The sequence below is a fragment of the Rhodnius prolixus genome, unplaced genomic scaffold (assembly GCF_049639745.1).
Source record: "Rhodnius prolixus isolate KJV_2025 unplaced genomic scaffold, Rpr scaffold_1, whole genome shotgun sequence".
NCBI classification, from domain to species: Eukaryota; Metazoa; Arthropoda; class Insecta; order Hemiptera; family Reduviidae; genus Rhodnius; species Rhodnius prolixus.
The window spans coordinates 19,236,066-19,255,996 of NW_027411581.1; the positions used below are offsets into that span (position 1 = coordinate 19,236,066).

At 33.7% G+C, this 19,931-nt stretch overlaps 1 protein-coding gene across 2 annotated transcripts in view; it reads left to right on the top strand.

Annotated features, from left to right (window-relative positions):
* The window catches only part of Tet (Ten-Eleven Translocation (TET) family protein), a 220,386-nt gene that overhangs the window by 168,329 nt on the left and 32,126 nt on the right, over window positions 1–19,931 (top strand). Inside the window, exon 1 of one of the 2 annotated variants that reach the window (XM_074133407.1) lies at window positions 7,414–8,026. The exons of the other annotated variant lie outside the window; for it this stretch is intronic. The gene's annotated coding sequence lies outside the window, so the exon portion shown is untranslated. Of the gene's footprint in view, window positions 1–7,413; window positions 8,027–19,931 lie in introns of those variants that run through there. 2 annotated transcript variants of the gene reach the window in all.

Consider the following 19,931-nt stretch of genomic DNA (forward strand, 5'->3'; position numbering starts at 1 on the left):
TCCTTAACTAATGTTTGAATAAAGCCACAGGAGGTACTCTGTAATCTGGTAAAGTGTGGTTCCGAAGTTAACCAGTGCTTTGGTTGATTTTTATGGGTCTTTTACAGGATTTTTTTTTTAGTAGTAGAGTAAGGAAAAGAAAAAAAATAGAAATGTTGAAAAAAGGAAAAATATAAAATAAAAGACTCAAAAAAAGAGGAAAATTATTTACTAAATGGTCACTTTCTATTGGTGGTTTGGGCCGATCATTTAAACTGGTGGGAAATTGCCTAGAAGTTTGCCTGACAGACACTAAATGAATAGGGCGCTTTCAGCACGTGTTCTGGCGCTTTGTACAAGGGTTACTCCCAGCATTTTCTCCCTCCAATGGTCGTAGGTCACTTTAAAATTCCAATTTCCAATTGTTCGCCTCGTTCAGATTAATTGTTTTAAGGTTATTTAGTTTTATTTTATTCTTTTAATCACGGCATAACTCAGTTTACAGCCGAAATTTGAGAGATCTTAAGAGTAATTATTCTCACAGACAGATCGTTTAGACACCATAACTGTGAGCCATTACTTTATCCACTTCTTACTTCTTCGGTTCTTTCCAATTACGGATCAGTGCAGTATCAATCTCACGATACTGGTTTGTTAGTTACCTACACCTATTGCTTTGATTGGGCACCCAAATTTCAAGTTTAAATGAGTGTCTGACTAGTAAAATTTTTGAATTCTACAAGGATGATCGAGTGTGATGAAAAAAAAAGTATTATTTTGAGTACACTGCCGGAGGCCTACTGTGTCCTGTGGAGTTTCTTTCATCTAGTTAGGGACATTACTAGCCGGGACTCTGGCCTGATATTTTGCCCTTTAGATGATCGCTTTTGTGCTAATCATCAGAGAGTTTTACAGAAAGAAATATCATATCGAGTATTGTCTATATTTCATTTTTGAATGTGTTATGTATGCAGACAGTTATGTTAAAAAATATATTCTGGACTTCTTTAGAAGCGTTAAAAAATATGTATTTGTGGTTGAAAATACAATTTAAAAATGTATCACCATTCTCAGTACTTATTGAGAGCGAGTAATAATAATAATAATAATAATAAAATGAGGTTAGCATACTGGACTCCCACGCGGAGATCCCGGGTTCGAATTCAGCTGCTGACCCTTAGATTTTCTCTTCCTAGGAGCTTCTTACAGCTCACTGTCCGGTGATGGACAGTGTTGTCTGTAACGAGAGAACACTGTCCGGAGGCCGGCAGTGCACTGAAAAAAGCTCCGGGCGACAATAACCTTAGATGTTGACGCGCCTTAAATCATTAAAAAAATTAAATTAATAATAACAATAATAATAATAAAGCCTTTTATTTTTAGAATAAAAAAACAATAAATACAAAAGCAATTTCATTCTTGAACATAATAAATAAAAGACATACTCTGGGTCCAAAAGACCATCCGTGGAATTGTTGCCTACAATAATATACTTAAACATCACAATAATTGCTTTAAACTTTGATTATAATTTAAAAATCACAAAAATATTACAGAATATATTGCTTATACCATTATTTATTAGAATTTGATTGAATTAGGTAATTACGACGGAAATTCCAAGCGTATTTACAAAAATTCATAATTGGTTTCCATTTTCGATAACCAATTAGATATTTTAATTAACTGCTCTTTTGTGAGACTCTCCTTTTCAAAAAAGCGAATGCGAAACTCGTTTAAGTGCCGGACACTCAGCGAGAAAATGATAAGTAATTCTCTGGCAAGGACTTATCGCACAAAGAACAGAGGGAACCTTCATTATCTTTAAAACAAATCTATAATTAAGATACATAAGTTCGCCTCTCGCTTTTATAATCCAGGAGTTCTGATCTAGAGAGTACTCATTGTTTATAAACTTATTTTCTCCTAAATCATAGTTGAGAGCGAGTATAAAGTAGGTATATGTATTATTTAAAGTAGCTCTTTGGAGCATCGGTTATTTTTTTTTTTTTTTTTTTTTTTTTTTTGGCGCATCAACAGCTGAGGTCATTAGCGCCCGGAGCTTTTTCCAGTGCACTGCCGGCCTCCGGACAGTGTTCTCTCGTTACAGACAACACTGTCCATCACCGGACAGTGAGCTGTAAGAAGCTCCTAGGAAGAGAAAATCTAAGGGCCAGCTGCTGGATTCGAACCCGGGACCTCCGCGTGGGAGTCCAGTATGCTAACCTCATAGCTAATCCCTTCCCTAGCATCGGTTATTGTCGGGGAATCAAATTCCCGCACGTATAACTAAAAGTTAGAAAATAAACTATAACGAAAAGAAAACTATAACTATAACTAAAACTGTAAAACGTGCCTAGTGAGTTCATGAAGACAAGTTTCATCTAAAAAAAACCTCGCGAATAAAAAAAAAATAAAAAATAAACTTTAAAAACAAAAATGTTGGGAATAACACGAGTTTAAATCGATTTAAAGAGTTCCGTGGAATTTCTAACTATTTGGCTAGAGCAGTTTTCTTATTTTAGAACTATAGAGAATAAGTGCTGAAATTGTCACATTATCACATTTTGTAAACAGTCAATTTTTACTCTTTATTAAAAAAAATTTCTAATTAACCAATAACGGATATTATAAATTAACATGTGATAATTGTTTATTAAAAATTATAAGATAGCTGTATTGGGTCTGTCTTCTCATTGTTTACACTTAGGTGATTTTGCTTTGAAAGACAAGACAAGCCTGTGATGTAGTAGTTCCAAGAAATTCAATTTCTCTTCTACCATTGTTACAATCTATTAAGTTGGGTAAGGTTCCTTTGTTATTATTTAATTTTCTTACTATATTGTTCTTTTATTAAGTTCAATCAGCCAGTACGCCAGTTTATACCATCTTTTTTTTTTTTTTTTACTAATTTAGTTTTGCGTGAAATAGTTTTTCTTTTTTTAAATAGAGAAATAGATTTTTCGAAATAGAGAAGAGGGTTGGAGTGTTCTATAAATATATATAAATTATAAGTTTAACTTTGCTAGTGGTTGCGCTAAAGTTTATTTGTTATTGTTTGAAGAGAGATAGTAGGATGAAAAATTAATGCCAGTTTCAGTCATTATAAACTTTATTATGCCGAGCTTTCGACATAGGGACTAGGTCATCTTAGGGCTAATTTACCATGTACTGTTTTACATCATTAGAGGGTTGGTTTGTCTTCTGTCTTGTCTGTTCATGGACTGAACCTAACCTAACCTAACCTAATCTAATCTAATCTAATCTAATCTAATCTAATCTAATCTAATCTTACCTAACCTAACCTAATCTAATCTAACCTAACCTAACCTAATCTAACCTAATCTAATCTAACCTAACCTAATCTAATATAATTTAATCTAACCTAACCTAACTTAACCTAACCTAACCTAACCTAACCTAATCTAACCTAACCTAACCTTCAGTCCATGAACAGACAAGACAGAAGACACACCAACCCTCTAATGATGTAAAACAGTATATTGTAAATTAGCTATGAAGATGACCTAGTCCCTAGGTCGAAAGCGCAGCATAATAAAGTTTATAATGACTGAAACTGACATTAATTTTTCAACCTATTGAAACTATGATTCAGTCACCAAAAAAAATGAACGGGAAATAGTAGTTCTTCAAGAAAGCGGTTTGCCGGAACGGAAGTTTTAGAGGCATAATGAGTCTTGTGGACTGCTTAGTACAAACGAGCCTGTAGACAAGAGATTGCTCAGTATCGATGGCTCCAGATGGACTATATGAAGACTATTAATCTATTTTTTATAGTAATATGGGAATATCTGTTAATGTTTTTTCTTAGTTGATAGCTTACCTACGGGTTCAACGTTGGCACACAGACCAGGTATAATATTTAAGTGGCAATTTTTCATTTTTGAGATGAACTCTGACCAAACATTCCACAGACCGATACCCACACAAAGAAGTACTGACCAGTTTGTATGAAACTCTTTTTTTTATGGACTCCAGGGGCCTCGATCGCATCACCTAGTATGTGTAAGTTAAAAAGGGAAAAAATAAGATTTAATGAAATAGAGTGAAGAGAAACTGAGAGCATATCTTTGAAGTAAAACGATAGAGGAGAGAAGGATTGGTATAGCGCGGACGTGACAAAGCTGAGCTTAGTTGAACGGAGGCCGCAAAGCCGACTGTTGGGTTGCTTCACTGCCACCTCTTGGAAGTGTTCTCTAATATGTACTAGTAGATGTTGCATTTATTTAGTTTATCTCACTGGCACCAATCTCTAGTGTAACCGTACATAAGTTGTGTGTTACACACCGTTCTTCACTCTTACAACTGCAGCATCATCCTTCAACTGCATGAGTGAAGGTTGCTCTCCTTTTGTTTTTTCTTTTTTATATACTTTCCCTTTCCTTCTCCTTGTGTCTCTGTAGCTCCTTTGTCCTGAAGGAATTATAACCATTGAAGAGCACTGCCGGAACTCGTCAGTGCCGGTGTTTTATCGATTACGAGGTGTAGGCACGTGCGACACGTACCCTTACCAGCAGTCATCACGCACACCAATGCCTTTATAGTTTGCCAAAGACACTGTGGACACTTCTCCGACCTACTTCTTTCTTTTACTTATGATACCAGAAATAAATCAGTAGGGTATATAATTTTCAGTATTAAAATTTTGTAAGTTATCATAATCAGAAAGTTTCTACATCTTTAGTTTGTTTTGAAAAATACGTTTTTATTTTCTTTGTTTTCATTGGCTTAGAAAGTAACTTACTGTTTGTTTATACATAAAGGCAGCCTAATCTGTTGTTTATTTAATCAAGGGTTAGGAAAGGTCTAATTTGATTCGGTAATCCGAAACTCAGGAACCATTTTTAATTGGCAAGTTTGGGTTCTCGGCCACGCTGATCATTTAGATATCATAGAAAGGTCTAAGAATGCGGTAAAAGTGTGCTTTTTAGCTCCAAAGCTCTTTCCAAAAAGAGCGCCAAAAAAACCTCGAATCTTTTAATCAACCCGATAAAAAAAAAAACAGTGCTGAAAGTCTTTTTCTGTGAGCTCCTGAGCATGACGCGTGCCGCTTTTTCTTTCGCAGCTTCAACGGACTGAAATCGTGATCCTTTTTATGCAGATTTGACTATGGGGAACAGATAAAAGTCACTTGGGGCCAAGTCAGGCGAATAAGGCGGATGGCCTAAAACTGGGATGTTGTACTTGGCTAGAAACGACTTGTCAGACAATGCAGGGTGAGCCGACGCGTTGTCTTGATGGAAAACCCATGACTTGTTTTTCCACAAATCGGGTCGTTTATTCCTTACTCTTTCATGGAGTTGAGCAAGTACCTCACGGTAGTAATGTTGATTAATTATAATCGATATTTTCAACCGTTTTGGACGAGGAAGGGCGACTCGGGCGGTCATCATCTCCGTCGTCTTCTCGGCCATCTTGGAAACGCTTGGACCTCTCAAAAACTCGCGCACGTGATAAACATTCATCTCCATAACCTTCTTTTAATAAAAGATAAGTTTCAGTAGCGGTTTCACCAAGTTTCATGTGAAATTTCACTACAATTCCTTGCTTTACTACATGTGTAGTATCATGTTTTCGGCAAAACGAAACTAACACCTCTTACACAAACGACGGTTCCGATCAGACTGATTTCTCTACAAACACGTGAGGCGCTGCAATCGAAATAGAAGGCTGTACGCTGCACAACTGTCGGTCGTTAGGATTTGGCGCATGCATAGTTCTTCTAGTAGCAGCATCAGTTTTGTTATTTAATAGCCACACCTCGTATGTTAACGGGACAGGATTTTAGAGCGGAAAAAGAAGTCCTTTTCAATGGATTGGCTGGATTATCTAGGCACTCATCACTATAAGCAGATTGATATTTTAGCAGAAATCAAGGCAAGAACTGAGCCTGCCAAATAATTTGTACTTTAGGTTTGTGTCATCAAATGAAAAATCCGATTTGATCGTCGAAACTGAGGCTGTATAAAACCTTATTTCGCTCATTGCTCATGTATGAATGTGGACAGTGGAACTGAAGAAGCTGAGAGAAGCGACAGACGATGTTCTTGGATGAGAACAGCAGTATGGCCCACGACGACTTTAACAGGAGAAGTGTCGGATACAGAAATGATATTTTATACTTATATTTATTATTTATCACCCATGTGGAATGACACATGGTACAGTATCGTGGTATATTTTTACCAGTGGTGTTCAAAGCAAAGTCTGAGAATCAATTGAGATACAATTAATAACAATAATAATTTACAAGGGAAGTGATTTGCTGTAGTGGTTAGGGAATACTAAATTTCAACACGGAGATCACGGGTTCGAATCCAGCGGCTGGCCCTTAGATTTTTTCTTCCTAGGAGCTTCTTATAGCTCACTGTTCGGTGATAGAGTTGTTTGTAACGAGAGAACACTGTCCGCAGGGGCCACAATGCGCTGAATCGATCTTGCGAGTAATTAGCATGGTTTCAAGAATCTTTTTGTCTTTAATATTTCTTCAAAACCTAATAGTTTTTATAAAAACAAAATTGGAACTTGAATCTACTCACTAACTTTTCTCTCATCTCCTTCAGTTCAAGTTTTCTGCATTCATAAGTATGGTCTAGAGTGCACGAGTTATAGTTGTCTCCCGCAGGAATAGATTATCTTAGTCAGGAACAAATATCACTCAACTTTAAAAAAAAAAAAATGATGATGGGCAAATGATATGGTGCAAGGTCCATTCACGGTTTTTGCGATTATCAAAATTTATTCAGCTAAATGAGCAAGCATCCTGAATGTTCCCTTTCAGAGTACTCCGCGAACAAGAAACTCCCATAGTCTGCAGTTTCTGGCAACCTCTCAGCACCACCTCTTCTGAACAATGGACCATATTCACGCGGTAAAACTGAAATGGAAGAGGGATGTAAGTGTAGTTGGAAGTTTTTGGCCTCCAGTGTGACAACTCCTGGGCTCCGAAATGATTGCTCATAAGTCTAATATTCACCAATATTTCACGGAGAAGCTTAGTAGATGAGTTAATATTGATTTATTTTCATTTGTAAGGTGAAAAAAAAAACAAAGATGTTAATTTTTACATTTTCAATTATTTTTTAAAATGATACTAATGTATTTTTTATAAAAAAAAAAATAATATCAGCTAACCGCCCTTGCGGAGCAAGAAGAGAATTTGAGCCCCTGTAGAGTAGATATTTGATCCCCCTTTGTACCTCACACCTGCAGCCGACTACTCGCGGCGGGTTTGGAGAGACCCCCCCCTGTGGTGGTGCGCTACTAAAACAAATAGATTGATGTTTTCAGAATTGTTAGTAGAATATGAGAGAGAGCTGCGTTGCGCCTCACCACGTGGTGGGGGGCCAAAGAGAGAGATTCACTCTCCCCACCCCCTTGGAGGGGGGAGTTCTCCTCTCTTATGTTTGGCTGGTGGTGGTTCATCTACTTCTTCTCCACACACCGCCGGCACATACAATCCTCCACAATACTTTGCCAAGTGAACTGTGTCAGCACTAAGCGCCCCTCTCTTAACACATATTAACATATTTTTTAATTATTATTATTATTTTTATTTAATTGAAACCTATACTTATCGAATATTTGAGGATTTAGTAGAAATCTTTCCCTGTAAAAAAAAAATAAATAAATAAAGGAAAAATCAAAGAACAATATCGGCTTAATAAAAAATAAGAATAAATTCGTAGTGTAGTTGAGAATTTGTTAAATATTTGTTAAAAAAAAAAAATATTTATTTTGAATTAAGTCTCGGAAGATTGGTTCTTTTCTGTTATTTTTCATTAATTTTTCTATTTCTTTTAAAAAAAGAACAAATTTTAAAACAAAGCGTTCAGTGTTATTTAATTGCAAATTTTAATAAACTGTTAAGTAGTTAAATCTATTTATTTTATTATTATTTTTTTAAAAGTAAAACTCAAACAATTAAAACGGTTATTTCATTTTTTACTATCAATTCTGTGACATTGTGCGTGATAAAGAGGTTCTTCCTTTGATCAACTGCAGCGAAAATCAAACCATAATTAAGGTAATGTAATCCATTTATAAATAAAATTAACCCCATTTATTTATTTGCTTTATAAAAAAGCATGGCAGTCAAATTTCCTTTTAAATTTAATTTTTACCACTAAAGTGCACACTGTTTACGTTTAACATTTTGTAACGGTCAGAGAATTTAAATGATAAATTTGTGGGCATTAACTTAATAACTTGCATGCAGTATTATGTAATACAGTGTTATGTCCACTGTATTAAAAGAAAATTATATACCCTTTTTTAACTAGTAATAGTTGTACAGACCTATACAACTAAATAATCTATTAATAGGAATTAAAAAGAGAAGTTTCACGTGGTTCAACTCCCGCCGAGGGACCCCCTGGTCAGTGACCTTACAACCTCTAACCCCTACACTGATGCTTCTCACTAAATAACATTTAACTTTTATACATTAACTGCATTAAATTAGTTCTCTTATAACTTTATTCTTAATAAATAAATTGTTTCTATTTACCTTTTTGTGATTTGTTGCTATCTATCACTACCAGTTATAGTTATCTATAAACACGTTTGTCTTTATTTTCTGTATATAAACATGTGTGATTTTTGAGATTTAGATTTATTTTATTTCTATTTAAGTTTAATTATTGTCAATAAAAAAGAATCACTTCTAATGCTTTTATAAATCTTATCTGGTTCTGATTTTAATTTAATTAAAATCAGAAAAAAAAATCAGCGTTAAAAAAAGCAAATTCAAGAGAAATGATCAATAAATGTTTTAAAAAAAGGAGAAAGAAAGCTTAAATACATTAACTTTGCCACCCCCGCCTGCCGCCCCCGGCCGGAGGCAGAACATTTATCAACTTCTTCTTTTTTTCTCACTCACTCATACTTTCTCACTCTTTATTAAACAACAGGCGCCTGCGCAAAATCATCTGCTACTTTTTTTTTTTTTTTGCTCTCTCCACCATATTTTCATGCTTGGATACTAGCTTACTAAGGATGGACACTAATATTATAATCTCTTATTCCTTCGCCGAGACCGTCCACAACTATTTACAGCTATTTCTGTTGCAGCTATTCAAGGAAATAATGTGCAATTTTGGTGCAGCTCACTTAAATATTGCTAAGCGACTAATTTGAAATTAAAAAAGTAAAAAAAAGAACTCCTCCTCGGCAAAGAAGAGTTCGTGCCCCTCCGGTGGGTGGATACTGCGAAAGGTGCAGTTCCTCACACCCCCGGAGCGGCGGTGGTGTGGGCAATCAATGTTCCCTTGTTCCGGCCGGAGTGTTCCTCTTCGTGTTCTCCTTTTAAAATATATTTCCTTCAATTCCTTTATCTAGCTTGAATTTTAGCAAATTTCACTAACTGTCCGCCCAAACATTATCATTCTTATCAATAGCAAATTTTTTTTTTTAAAAAAAATCACTTTTTCTTTCAATTAAAACAATATCGATTGAATACTCACACGATATTACTCAAGATGCTGACATAAAAACATTTTAACGTAAATTTTAACTTGAATTTTGCCAGAAAAATTATCCAAATAATAAAGTTTAATATGCACAGAAAGTTTAGAAAAAAAAAAAAACATTAAAAACCACTTTCGAAACAATCTGACAAATCCATAAAGTAAGATGGTATCTACGGATCTCAACTATTCTAAAAACAAGTAATGTCAACAACAATTAAATTCACCTAAACATAAAACGAACATAAGGGTTAGTATACTGGAATGGTACTGTGCAGGAATTACCAACTATTCAAGAGTTCTCTAGATCGAATTTTGTTGAAAAAACTCTTCACAAAAAAAAGTTGATAACACTCCAGTGGGATACAAAATTTAAATAAAAACTTAAGAGCCATCTACAAACAAAGGATCTAAAGAAAAAAAAAAAAGTGAATAATCCGTGAAGAAACCTAAAGGGAGGGTATTAAGGATTAAAGGATTTTGGTCGTTAAGAGTCAGGTGTGATGATGAGACCTAAAAAGAGTCATTGAAAATAGAAAGAGCTTTTTAGGGAATCAGCTTTTCCTATTAAGTTATTTTATTTAAGCTCGCCATTTTTATAAACTCATTCAATCCAAGGAAATATTGTGCAAGAGTTAGGAATTGCATCTTTCCACAATCTTTTTTTCCTCTGGATAAATATATTGAATAAAGGTTGGAGTTCTATATTTTTGGTAACGAGTGCTACCACGATTAAAACTGTTTACGAGAGAATCTCAAAATAGTGGTTTTATATATATAAAATTAGTTAAGTTAACTTCTGGTTCAGGCAACTTGATTTCTCTTGTTCCCATGAGATTACAAAATGCAAAATACAACTCGTCAAGTTCCTGCGATTACATTTCTGGAAGGAAGGAGTGAGTCTATTAAAGCAGTTTTAGGAAACATGATCGTAATACTTATTCGGAGCAAAAAAAAAAAAAGGTATTTAGTTCAAAAACGAATATCTAGAGCTTACTTAATGATACAGAACTTCAAGATTTTGGGGAATTTCGAGATGCGGTCAATAAATTCACGAAACAAATTTCTTTCTTCATACCGACGTTTCGGTAAATATTTATTACCTTCTTCAAGGTATTGTAAAATTTGTGGAGTTTAATGTTAGGCTACATCATCATAACTGTTGACATAACCATACCCTGAAGAAGGTAATAATATTTACCGAAACGTTTGTATGAAGAAAAGAAGTTAGTTTGTGAATTTATTGATCGCACCTCAATATTCCCAAAAATCATCACTTAACAACGGTCGAAAACCAAAACTATCATACAAAACTTTAAGGTTTCTTAGTTTTGCTGATTGTTCTCTTTGCCGAAAGAATGCTTTAAATTCGCGACATACCTCGAATTAGAATATTCTAACAATATCAGTTTTTTTAAAGAAATTAATTGGTATCCAATTTGAAAACCAATTTGGTATTTCGTTCGGAATTGATTGGAAGATAAATCTCTTATCGAAATTACCATTTTTCGCAATTTTTCGGAAATTTTAGTAAATTTAAATCTTCTTTTTTGAAAAAGTTCATTCTTCCTCTTTAACCACCTTAATTCATTCTTCAAAAGAGCCGTTTATGTGAAATGCCTGCCTCTAGAGAGCACTTGAAGAAGCGTAAAAATTCAAAAATTTAAAGAAATTTAAACTCCTAAGAAATTAATGTGATACTTAGGTTTTTATTCCTAGTTCATTATTTTTTTAAAAAATGATTTAAGGCGCGTCAACATCTGAGGTTATTGGCGCCCGGAGCTTTTTTCAGTGCACTGCCGGCCTCCGGACAGTGTTCTATAGTTACAGACAACACTGTCAATCGCCGGACTATGAGCTGTAAGAAGCTCCTAGGAAGAGAAAATAATCTAAGAGCCAGCAGCTGGATTCGAACCAGGGACCTCCGCGTGGGAGTCCAGTAAGCTAACCGCATAGCTAATCCCTGCCCTCTAGTTTATTATTATAATTATTATTATTTTAACTGCTATTAAGAGTATGCATTATTCTCTTGAAAGTTCATATTTTTTAATTTCGCCACAAATTAATGTTTTTTAATTGCGCTGAGAATTGTCTCTAAGGCAGGGGTCAACTTGACAAAATATGAAGATCGTATAAATGGCAAATTTACCATTTTAGTTCCTGACAACAGTTTGGTCAAAAATGACCAAAAAGAAGTGCTCCCATTTTGAGTACTATAATTTTATTGTAACTTTGTGTCACAAAAGTATCTATTTAACGTTTATTGAAAACATTTTCCTCGAAACTGCATCTAAGCGAAATCCTGTTTGAGATTTAATGCTCATTGTCAACACAATTTAACATTATCGCTAAAATTCTAAAATTGAACTCAAAATTTATGGATTGGATACCAGTCAAGTCTAAATATGTAATTTCACTGAACGTTTATTATGGATCCTTGTTTTATGCTTATGTTTGAGAATAAAAATACAAACTTTTGATCCTTTGAACCATAATAATCTACATTTAAGTAGATCAATCACTCTGAATTTCAGAGTTTATTGATTTTATTTCAATAACTTTCTTCATGGATTAATGACTTGAAGTTCCGTGATAGCCAGGATATATTTAAAGTTTTTTCCTGAAGTTGAAGCCAAGTTTGAAGGGTGAGCTCGAAATTTGGAAAGTTCACGCCAATTTTCTAAAACTGTAATTTTGAATATCCCATTCTATTGCATAAAAAATTAAGTAGTAAAATATATCACATTAATTAATGTGTCTAAAAAGAGAAAACGTCCAGAGACCAATAGTGCACTGAAAATGGCAATATGGTGCCAGTGCACTTTGATTAAAAACAAAAAAAAAAATATAACAGCAATAGTTTTACCACCTAAAGTTTCTCCCGGGATTATTGCCGGAACGTTATTGGTCTGTTCAAGGTTAGATAGTATCTTCATTTCACTTTTCTAACTTTAAAACTCATCTTAGTTTGAGTGAGCTGGTTTGGCGCGAAGGTACCAAACCAGTCTGGGGAAGTTTCTTAAAAGATTTAGGCAGGCGGTATTAATGACCTGCAGTCAGAGCGCAATGATCGCTCAAGTGTACAGAATGTTCTTGCGTTCTTCGAACAAAAGGTTTCATCGCTTCTAAACAGAACGCCAGTGATAGGACCGTACATGTCATAAAAATGACAGTTTACAAGAGATCTACCACCTCCTCTTCCAGAATGATACAATTAATCATATTTTTCGAAAGTAAAAGTTTAAAATCAAATTAGATTTATCTTTTTATAATCACAATAAAAAAAAGAAAATTATTTGAAAAATCAATTCAGTAAGATGACATTTCCGTTGAGTAGATTTTTAAAGAAAAATCGATGTAGCCGTTGTCCAGAAAATCTAAAAGGAACTGAAACATTTATTCATTGAAGAGGTACATTTATTCAGTTGGCTGATTTTGATTTATACGAAACATCAAATTTGGTTCTCTCTGACATTTTTCATTTTTAAGTTACGGTTTACATACATAACACGAAAGAGTAAGAAATTGAGATCCAAATTAACTTTAAAAAAAATAAAATAGCGTTTGAATTTAATGTTGAAATAATAAAAATAGATTTTCATATTATGGACAAGTTGGAGAATAATTTGTACAATTAAGTACAATTCATTTCAATTTATCCAATTATCTTTAACAAGAGCCTTTGTGTTTTCTGGGTCAACAGGAATAATACAACTCGGTATATTATTGAATTTTAGATAAGTTTAAATATTTCGACGAGCAGATATTTTTTATTTTATTTTACTTTTTGTTAAGGATTTTTAAATGAATAATAAAGGGAAATGAACTCTAAATTTTAAATACAGAAACCATTACAAATCTAATTGTTGAATTTCATTCAATTTTACAAGTTTTCTAACGCAGCAACTTGTTCGCAATAATTTAGTTTGCTTTCGTTTATCTGTTTTCTTCATTCGGATGGACTCAGAAAGTTTCTCGTTGCACTCTGTACTTTTAATATTATGCAGTTGTAAGCACCGATCATTTTACTTATTTAGGGGTTGTTACTCTTAAAATTTGCAAAAAAGGATCATTAAAAGAAAAAACTTTCATTTAAAAGGGACAAAATTCATACGAAAACCTTGAAGCCATTTTGAAAAAATCGCTAAAAATAGAGAGAAAAAAATTGTCTAAAATCTAGGATCTAAATTCTAATTTTCTCCAAGCTGAGATGTTTTATAAAATATCATTAAATAGATCCTCTTTACTTAAAAAGAGGCTTATAAATAGAGATCTTCTACAATAAAACGTATTTTTGATGCGTAAAGTCCCACTCTCCGAGAAGTCCCTCTAAAACAAATTATACCCGAAAAAAGTTCCAAATAAAAAATAATGTATTTCGATCGATCAACTAATTTTTGGATTTGCATATAAAATATTGAAATAGATTCATTTGAATAGGAATGCAGTGTTCGACACCACCATATCCAAATTTATTGATAAATTTCGAAATTATTATTTAATCTATTAAGAATATTTAATTTTGACTTTTAAAGTAGTTTGAAATATTAAAAATTAGCTAAATAAATATTTTCAATTAATTTCAAAAAAGGATAAATTGAAGTCAGTAAATTAAATCTCTGGAAGTTCAGTGCATTAATATGTTTGCTTTGCTTTCGTTTTATTACTAACAAACGAACAAAAAAAAAAAAAAAATCGAGTCGCGAAACTTGAGAATAAAGAACAATAAAGTTTAGGATGATGCAAAATGTGAAAAATAAAAAGTACTAAATTCCCAGACTGGATGTTAGTTATGATGAAGTCAAAGAGGAGAATGTGCATGAATACCTGAACCAGGTCAACGTACCTGAACAGGGGGCCATCACCTTAAATCAAGGCCACAATCCTAACAATCTGTTTATAATGTTATAATACCATCCAGTCATTTTTTTTTTTTTTTATCCTCTAATCTTTTGAAAATATCCTTAAATATTCGGCGGATATTCTTCATTATTTTATATTTAGAATTTCATTTTATATATTCTTAAGTTTAATTTTTTTATATTTAGGAGTATAAATATTTTTATATTTTTAGAGATTAATGTTTATTTATCATTTTATTTGTGTTGAAACATTTCATTTAAATTACTTTTCTACGAAAATTCAATTCAAAATCCTTTTGTAAAAAGATTAGGCTTATCCGCAAATAGGGTATAAAAGAAGTATTTACCTTAAAGTTGTCCCAAGTTGGGATATACAGGACTGGTTTTATTTGAAACAAATTAAAATACTACCGATGCTCTCTTAAGTTTGATCCAAGGTTTTGACAACTAAAGATTTCCTTGTAGATACATTTTAGAACTCAGTTTGCTTCTAGTCAATCTCATGTTCAAATAAGCTTCATTAATATTGATCATTTATATCGTAATTTCAAGTTTTTCGTTTCAATTTCCGTGCGTAATCTTAAGAATGACTGTGTGAATCTAAGCAACACTTTAGCATGTTATTTTTAAAATGACTGAAGACAAGATGCTGCAAAAACTAAATGAAATAAGCAAGTACCGGCAATAAACTTTATATTTTATATTAATTCCTGCATAATATAGAGCACTTAATAACAATTTATCTTCCATCTTATATCAGAAAATAATCATTTTATTATGTTAAAAACAAAAAACAAGGTTTATAGTGTGCAGTGCGGAATCAAATGGGGGTCGCATGTTGTTTGAGGCGCCATACCCTGGACTTCCATCGAGTTTATATTCCTTGCCGAAATGTCATAAACCGTTTTATTACTTACTATTTTTTTCATGAACATTAGTCTATATACTTGTTTTTTATTTTTATGACTCTCGTTTCTTTACTTTTTAATTATTTAAGTTTGATAATAAAGTATTTTACTTCTTAGGCGAACTTGGTATTGGTTTTTGGCAATTTTAGGTGAAACAGCTTTCCGAAAACTTAGCGATTCACTTAGTAATCGCTGTTATAATAACACCCATGGACCCACATCCATTTTCAAACATGGAGGCACGCGATGCACCGTCCAGAGAAAGACAAATGGGTTCTTCACCATTTTAAAAACTTTAAAAAAATTGCTCTGGTATGAGCTGTACATTGTAAAGATGCTTTCTTAATCCACAAGGCTCAGTGACAGAAACTACCAGATGTCTTGAAAGAGGACAGTGAGAGACTTCCTTCTTGAGAGACTGACTGAAGCCAGAGGTGTTCCTTGAAAGATCTCGTAGCAAATACTCCATGGTTTTCACTCAGAGGTCCATAGTACAAGACTGGTTGTACCACGGAGTGAGTTCCTCCACTACAATCAAATACTGGGGTCTTATCCACCCATAAAACCAAGAAATCCTAGTTTACCAAATCTGGAAATGATATTGCAACTGGATTGCCTGCAATGCTAAGGTGGCTGACCAATACGGATAGCAGTCAAATTTAAATAATTTTATGCTCCGAATTGACATTTTTTACAACAAAAAAATATAATTTTTAAAAATAGTACAAAAAAATCTAAACGGTTGTACAATCTATTTTCCTGTATACCACACGGATATCCGGTGTCTACGCAAATGATATCGAAAGATTACTTAACTTCCATAAATAGTTTGTTGCTTTCTTATCATTTAATATTTTCAAAGTTCTTTAATGTTTTCTGTTCAACGTTTTATTCTGGAAAAAACTTTATTGGCATTGTGAAGACGTAAGGTGATTTAAAATTTGGTCATGATTCTCTAATCGTTTACATTTCTAAGGTATGAGACGGATTAGTCAGAGCTTAAATACGTGGCATTCGCATAATTTCCAATACATTCATAATTGTAAAGGATTCAAAACATGGGTGCGTTTTGTATTTCTCTCATCTATGAAAAATAATTACGTATACAAAATGACGTAATGGGGTTAGCGAGATATTTCTTGAAATGCGTGGGTGAATCAATTAAAGGTAATTAGAAAACCACTGTAATCCAGTTCTGCAGATCCCTTCTGTAATCAGTGTTCTGTTTTGAGTTAAAATAGCGTCCATCTTTAGAGATGCGTGTAGATTTATAACAATGTCTATTATGACTACGTAGTCTTTGGTAAATTTTAAGGAATAATCTTTGGAAATATATTAATTTATCAAAGAACACATCACCACATTGAACGTCCAAGATTTATCTAAGCAAATGTGATCCAGAAAGATGTTCTTCTGTTATCTTCAAGTTATTTTTAAGAACTTATACCAAAAAGTGAAGAAAATAACAAAAAATAAATAGATAAAAAATACAAATTTTAAGAAGAGGTTTGGTTCTTCAAGTGTTTTTTCGTTCAACATGTTGGATTTCCAAACGTGGACAGCCTTGCAGCATTCATATTCATAGATGCTCACAACTCTTCAAGAACCAGATGTTCATTCGGAGCCTATGGTCAGTCGTTAGCAGATCACAGTCTTCTTTCAGTCATCTGGTTGGTTCCCTCATTGGGCTTCTCCTTGGTTGAAGGAGGCAATTTTAAAAATAGGGCTCATATCCCATCATCTTTGTAGAGCTTGTGAGAACGGTAGAGAATTGCCTCTGTCCATCTTATGAGGATTGTTTTGGGTGTAAGCAGGCTTCGTTTAGGCTCGGATCAGCTTAAAGCTTTGGCTCGCTTATTTTCTTAAGATTGTTCAGACAGATGTACATAAAAGTGGCTCAGACCCAACACTGTGTTTTCTTCCTAGACTCAAGTTGGTTGTTGTTGTTTTCCTTTTGAGGTAGTTACGTGGGCCTAGATTTGCTTTGGATGGTGTAATAATACAAATAACAATAATTGTTCCTTTCCAGAAATGTCCAGATTTGTTTATTATTTCTTCAGTTTTTGTCCAAGAACTAAAAAATTCATTAAGCTTCGCATTCCCATGAAAAGATTCTCACTATAGCTTTCTTTATTTTACGATTTCCTTTATTTCTATAACTTTAGCTTACTCCTAGTGCCATTTATTTGGGTTTTGGGAAGTGAAATAACCACCTTGATCAGTTTTTGTGTTTACAAAATAAAAATGCCCTAAAATGGCAAGTAGAAAACAAGTATAAAGTGTTGATAATAACAGGAAAATCTTTCTAAAAATGAAGGATACTGAAATAACTTTAATTACATTGGTATTTCTAGCTAATAAATATTGAATATTTCTGTCGAAATACCTAAAAAAGAATACCAAAAAACACTTGTATTGGTTTAAGCAATTGAGTTAGCACTCGCTCAGTTTAGAAAATAACCATATGTTGGAAATAACATATGAATGGACTAATCAGATGGTTTCTAAAAAGAAAATCTCATGGGCAGAAACCATGAATGGAGGTAGAAAAATAGAAACGGAAGCTGGGTTGTAGAAAAGGTATTTTTATAATGTTCAGGCCATTATTTCAAAACAAAATTCTTTTTTTTTTCTGCCATAAACATAAATAGAATGATTGTAGATTTTTCGTTCACCGTCATCCAAGCGAAAGATATGAGGGTAGAAGGTTAAAGGCAGGTCAGGTAGTCTGTAAGGTTATCCCCGAGGGAGAAGTGGTATCTACCCAATGCCAGTCTGTAGTCCCACTTCACCGCCGCAGTTCTGCTGGGTAACAGACAGAGGCGGTGAAGAAGATACAAACCATTGAGTGGAGAGCTACTAGCAGCTTAACGCCGGCTCTACTCCCGGCAAGTCACACTCGGCGTAGCTATTCCTGTGTGAGCTCTACTCAGAACCTCTGTTCACTACCGCAACATCTGATCTAATAATAGTCTACTACATCCCTTTCTTCTCCTACCAAACACTTCCTTCTTCTCTAGGCCTTCTTCCTTTTTCTTTTGTCCTGTTTTTGTTTTCCTCGTCCTGTTAAAGGCAAAACATTTCATTAATTTTCCAAAATAGCACCTTACCTTTTCCGCATCCTTTTCTCTCGCCTGTTGATTTCAAATGTTCTTCTTTATTTCGGCGACATTGTAATATGAATACTTGATTTCTACTGTGTGAATTCACAAAAAATGGCAAAATCTTTCGCTTCCACATTGTCCATCTAAATCAGCACATTCTTCACCGACTCTATCAGATACCTAGCACTCTGCATTGACAAGCGATTGACATGAAATCCGCATACAATCTGTAAACGAGGAGAGCTGAAGAAACGCTACTACTTTCTAGCTCCACAATTTGGCAGACAGTCAATAACACCGACAATGTACGAATATTCAGTGGACTACTAAATAAGATCTAGTCTTACCAACTTGAAATATGGGGATCAAATATGCTTTCCCAATATGTACCGCCTCCAAACAGGCCAAAAGTCTTCTCCTAACTACTAACCATCTTCCGTTACCTACTGCACTATCTAAAGTGATCTTAATATCATCTCGTTACAATAAATTTCATTCTTGTCTCTCTGGTCAATCTATCAAATTATCCATTAGCTCTCGACTTTTACGCTTCCCAACAATCCTGAGCAGCACAGGTCGCATGATATCCTCAGCGATGGAGGTCAGTAGTTGAATATTACTTTTGGAGAGTGACTTCAGGGTGATTACGTTTCTATCGTCAGCTAATTTACTTTTTGCTGCTCCTAATGTCTCTGCAGTTGTAAAATTCAAATAAAATTAAAGATTAATAAAAGAAAGCTATAGTTGTTTTGGTGCTTCCATAAAATACATTATACCGAAACTACTGAAATCAGTTTGTTAAATCAGATATACAAACATTATATACGTTTGTTTGTACCCCTTTTTTCAATCTTTCGTTTGAGGAAACTGTCAATAATTTGTCTTTAGTAACTTTTCTTAAAGTGATTTCTAAATGGTTGGCTTATACGAATAATGTTGTTTAAGTGGACAAAGAGATGCTAAAAGTAGGTGACTGCGGAAATTTAAACATCATGACGCAGGAAAAAATCCCTTTCCAAAACCCATTATCTTTTTATCAACATCGTTTTCCGGCACTGTCGTTGGAATAACTATTTTCTTATGCAATGAATGCAGCTTTTATATATATTAGGAAAATCCATTGTTATCTGTGGTAGTAATATCTCTGAGGTAGGTCGCTATTTCTTGAACCGGATGTAGTAATAAAGTCAGTCCAGGAAATAGTTGGAATATTTTTCGAATGCTAATACAGAATGAAATACTTTGAGCACATAGAATCGACTGGTTCGCATTGTAACTACGTTGTCCAATATTCTTCACTTAATATCGCCATTCAAATAATTATTATATTATCGAAATGTCCAATAATTATAATCGCGATATTTTCAATTTCTTCTTTTTTCTGAATTCTCTCTGGGTCATAATTTATCCGTTTAATCCTACCATAAATATTCAATGAAATATGAAGTTTAAAAATTTGCATGAATTAAAAAAAAAAAAAGAAAAGAAAAAAGAGAATATTTTCATCGGGAATGGAAAAACAAATTCATGAAAAACAGCCATAAATTAGGGTTCAATTTGAATATCAACGCAATTCTGCGCTTTGCCGGC